The sequence below is a fragment of the Aplysia californica genome, unplaced genomic scaffold, assembly GCF_000002075.1.
Source record: "Aplysia californica isolate F4 #8 unplaced genomic scaffold, AplCal3.0 scaffold00247, whole genome shotgun sequence".
NCBI lineage: Eukaryota > Metazoa > Mollusca > Gastropoda > Aplysiida > Aplysiidae > Aplysia > Aplysia californica.
In genome coordinates, this window is record NW_004797517.1 from 688591 (window position 1) to 693579 (window position 4989).

A 4989-nucleotide genomic window follows, 5' to 3' on the forward strand; every position below is an offset into this window, starting at 1 on the left:
ATGCTCAAACTACCGGGGGACACCCTTTTCAGGCAACTGAGTTCGTTCCACTTTCATAATGGTGCACCTTACTCATTTAATACAGTTTTGTCTCAGTGTACAACTTATATATATATATATTATATCATAATGAATATTGTAAGAACAAAGCACGATACGCAAAATTTTGCTCAATCCCAATGGTTTGAATGAGGGCCAGATTTTTCCTTCATGGAGGGGCAAAATCTAGGCTACCATTTCGGCACACTTTGGTCAAGTCAAAGATAGTAAATAACAAGATGGGCCACTCAGCCAAAAAAAGTGTCCTCAGGAAGTATGCTCTTTGCTTCAGATGGCGCTGCAGTCTGTTTTGAAGCTCTCTTTCGTTTTTCCAGAAGAAGAATAGGAATAGCACCTCCTTGCATGCGCAGATCGACTGCTGTTCATCAGCAGTTCGGGTTCGTTCAGTACGGAGTTTTAGTTTAAAAATTTTTTAATGACCTCTCGCCTTTCATTCTCAAGTCAAATTAAACGAAGAAAACAATCACTCTTTCTCCGGAAAGAGGTTTTTTTGTCAGCGTAACCATTTAAAAAAAGCGCTCTTCCGAAATTCATTAAAAACATGCTAGTTTCACTTTGATTTTTTAAACTCAAGTAGGATAACTCTGTTCGCTAAAAGTGCGCTTTTGCGAAGAGGGCGCCACCGAATTTTGAGGACACTTTTTTAATTGGCTCAAAGAGAGAAGTGGCCCCTCTTGTAAGTTGTTATGTAGACTCTTTGGTCAAGTGAAAAGGTCAAATCCTCCGAATGGACTTCCGGGTCAAATTTGGGGTATAAAAAGTGTGTACACAAAGTGGCTGAGTCAAAGTTACACTATCTTTGCCTGGTTGACACTCTCTCGTACTGTCTCGTAGTAGTACATCTCTCGTACTGTCTCGTAGTAGTACATGTAGATCAAGTAGTAGTAGTAGCAAAGATCGTGTAGAGAATCTTTGGTAGTGGATTCTATCTAGTAGTAGGCAGTTTAGTGAATGAGCACGCGGCAGGGCGAATTGGCCTCGATAAGCCCCGTAGACCTTTGTGATCGGCCACAAAGCCTCGTGTTTTGATGGGTCTAAACAACTCAGTGTTAATCGCACTGCCACATCCGACAGGCCTATATCTTTTTAAAAGGAAAAGAAAGGTCATCAAAATGGTTGAATTTGCATGAAAATCGATTCGGTAGAACTGGAACTATTAAAATTTGCTTCTGAAAACAAGTTACAAGGCCATTTTTATAACTCGATGAAATAAAAACTTCTGGCTGTGTTATTCTGTATAAATTATGAAACTTCAGGACGTATTATTTTCCAACATCTTTTGACGCCTTTGCTGTTGAGGTTGAAGTTTTCACAACACTAATAGATCTAGTAATAGGGCTTTCCGTTAAAAAAAATGCATAGATCTACAAAAGCCGAACCGCCGAATCGACCGGTCAGCGACCCGGGCACCCCGCTCTCCCCTGCACACTGTGATAACGTGTTGCTTCGGTGGTATAATTATTCAACTATTATTAGTATTATTACTATTAATATGTGCGGCTATGGCAATTGGGATGTACTGACTGACAAAGCGATTCACAGTTTTGTTTTTATTTTACCATATATTTGACTTTAATAGTGCTGGTGATAGCTAGGTCTAGATTCCCTGTCTAAAATCAGTAGTAGCAGGCCTATGGTAGAAGCAGCCAGACAGCCTACAACTGCTAGATCTAGATCTAACTCATTGCTATGCCTTTGGGCTTTGGAATTGAAATAAAACGAATTGCACAGTTCTAGTTAATTTTAGATTCAGCAACTATCTGTATTTCCAGAGTTAATAATAACAAATCTCACCTTAATAATCACTTTTACTTTTATTAGAATAATTAGATCCAACTTTTTTTTCTCTAAAATCTGTTTTGCGCAAACTTATGACTTTCTCTACTTGTAGAGCACAGAATTTACATTGTAAGCCTCTGCTCAGTCTTTTACTTTTAAGTATATATATATACATAATAAAATACGTTGAGTATCTAGAGTCTAGATCTATATAATCATTTTATGTTATTTTCTGGATATTTTTAAAACTCTTTTTTTAACATGTCATAAAGTCAAATTGTGCCTTTTCTTAGATAAGAATAGCATTAGCAGTGGACTTTTTAGACAGTGAGTCTCTGATTCAATATTTAAAAAAAATGCTAATCAATGAAAATTGCAAATTGATAATAGTATAGTCCTGTAGAGGATAGGTGGACTCCGGGGTCTGCATAGCGAAATACTACTAGATTTTAGGATGTGAACCCCGGAGACACCGTAGTGAAATAAGGTTTGGTTTAAGTAAGGATTGGTGGACCCCGGGGTCAACGTAGTGATAAATAAGCAGGTTTAAGGTGGACCCCGGGGCCCGGGGTCTACCTAGCGAAATACTAGGTTTTAGGACAGGTGGACCCCGGGGTCACCGTAGTGAAATAAGTAGATTTCTTTAAAGATCAGTCGACCCCGGGGTCACCGTAGTGAAATAAGTAGGTTTCTTTAAATATCGGTGGACCCCGGGGTCATCGTAGTGAAATAAGTAGGTTTAATTTTAAAAGGATTAGTGGATCCCGGAGTCACCATAGCCGTAGAGGAATAAGAAGGTTTAATTAAGGATTGGTGGACCCCCCGGGACACCATGATTAAACCTACTTATTTTACTACGGTGACCGCATGGTCCACCTATTCTAAAACCTAACTAGTATTTCGTTAGGTAGACCCTGGGGTCCACCTTAAACCTACCTATTTCACAACGTTGACTCCAGGGTCCACCAATTCTTATAATATTAAACCTAGATCTACTTGTACTTATTTCACTACGTTGACCCCAGGGTCCACCAATCCTTAATTAAACCTAGATCTACTGATTTTACTACGTTGACCCCGGGGTCCACCAATCCTTATTAAACCCAGATCTACTTAATATAATTTCACTACGTTGACCACGGGCTCCGCCAGTCCTACTATAAAATAAACTGAGATCTACTTATTTCACTATGTTGACCCAGGGGTCCACCGATCCTTAGTTAAACCTAATAATAATAATGGATTGCATTTATATAGCGCATATCCACTTATGCAATGCTTATTTCACTACGCTGACTACGGGGTTCACATCCTAAAACAGCATTTTGTTAGGTAGACCCCGGGGTCCACCTATCCTTTTGGGGCTAGAATAGACCCCGTGGTCCGCCTATCCACTTCCTTGATAATAACTGAAAAACATGCCAGTTGTCATGAATAGTGAAGAAAAATGTGGAGAAAAAAAAAGATAATGAGGTAGACTATAATTTGTCAAAAAAATTGCAAGTGCAAGTGAAGATCATAAGATAATTTTGTTATTTTCTGGTCATCTTTTCACGGTTTAGAAAATGTTCCAGTGGGCCTACTACTAGATCTATGTCTCTGAAGAACATTTTGCTTGACTTTATCAGCTTTTTTCATGTACTTGAAAGCATAGAATATAATAGTTTCACACAAATGTATGCACAATACCTTGAAAAAGAACGATAAGGTCATTGTTGTTGTTGTTTTTTAACGGAATCTGTTTTACGTTGAGAAAAGCACTAAAAACAAGTTAAAAATTTTAAAGAATGCCCATAATATTAGGAATCCGAAATTACTACCTTGATCTAGTTTGCTTACTCTTTAATAACCATGAAGTTATGAACTGTTCAGAAAAAAAAGAGAATGATATAGGATCTGTCTAAATATGACCATTAGTATTAGCATTATAAAGATATTGCCCATTTTGTCCAATTATCCTTGCAGGTAAAATCACCCTGTACTGCACCTCAATAAGCACAAAAAGAATATTTCTGTGACTTTGTATAAAGGTGTTTTGTAGTTGAGTTCTATGTAAAATTTTCAACAAAATAATGTAGGCCTACATTTGGACCGTACAACTGAGATGACACTCATGCACACAATAACATTCACACATTACACACATACACACACAAACACACTATTACATTTACTCTCTCTCTCTAGATCTCTCTCTCACCACAACCACATACAAAACAAACACATACACACACACACACACATACTCTCACACACACACAGAGAGAGAGAGAGAGAGAGAGAGAGAGAGAGAGAGAGAGAGAGAGAGAGACACACACACAGTTCTTACCCTTGGTCCACTTATCATTTAGTATCATCCTCTTATTTTGAAATAATTCCCTGCACTAAATAAAAAGATCAGTAGAATCTCGACCTTCCGAATCCATGGTTAGTTCAAGAAATCTACCATATGATGTGGCCTAAATAAGATAAGGGAGGGTTTTAGCTTATTTGGGCCACAGTGAGGCCTAAATAAGGTAAGGGAGGGGGGTTTAGCTTATTTAGGCCACAGTGTGGCCTAAATAAGGTCACCCATTAGTTTAGGACACTTACAAACTTGAAAGAAAAAAAAATTCAATTGTTTCTAAAGTATTTTTTTTTCATGGAAAATTCATTTCCAATTTGGCATTCAGTTGACATCAACATCATGATTAGATCTAGAATTCAATGGTAAAACATAGCGGGGAAGAGAAAACATGCTTCAAGAATAGATTTTAATACCTTTTAAAAACAGTTTTCGTTTTATATCTTTAAAAAATACCCTATTCTCAAAATTATTCAAAATAAAATATTTAGAAGTGAAATCAATGAAAACCCTTTTATTATATTTAACACATTGTTAAAAAATGTTGGAACTATCATTTTTAACAAATGGAAACACATTTTTTTAGTTAGAAAAGTGATTTTTTGTCATTATCAATCAGCCTGTAACTCAAAATTCTCTGTGGTGACTTTTTGATTTAGTTGAATTTAGGCACACACACACATATATTTTCCAATTATGAAATTTTTCCTTCAACTTCAATATCTTCACTAAACAATTTCTCTTATATCGACTTTTTGGGGCCCACTCTGCTTTACATTTATCGACATGCTTCCTGGGTACCTGGC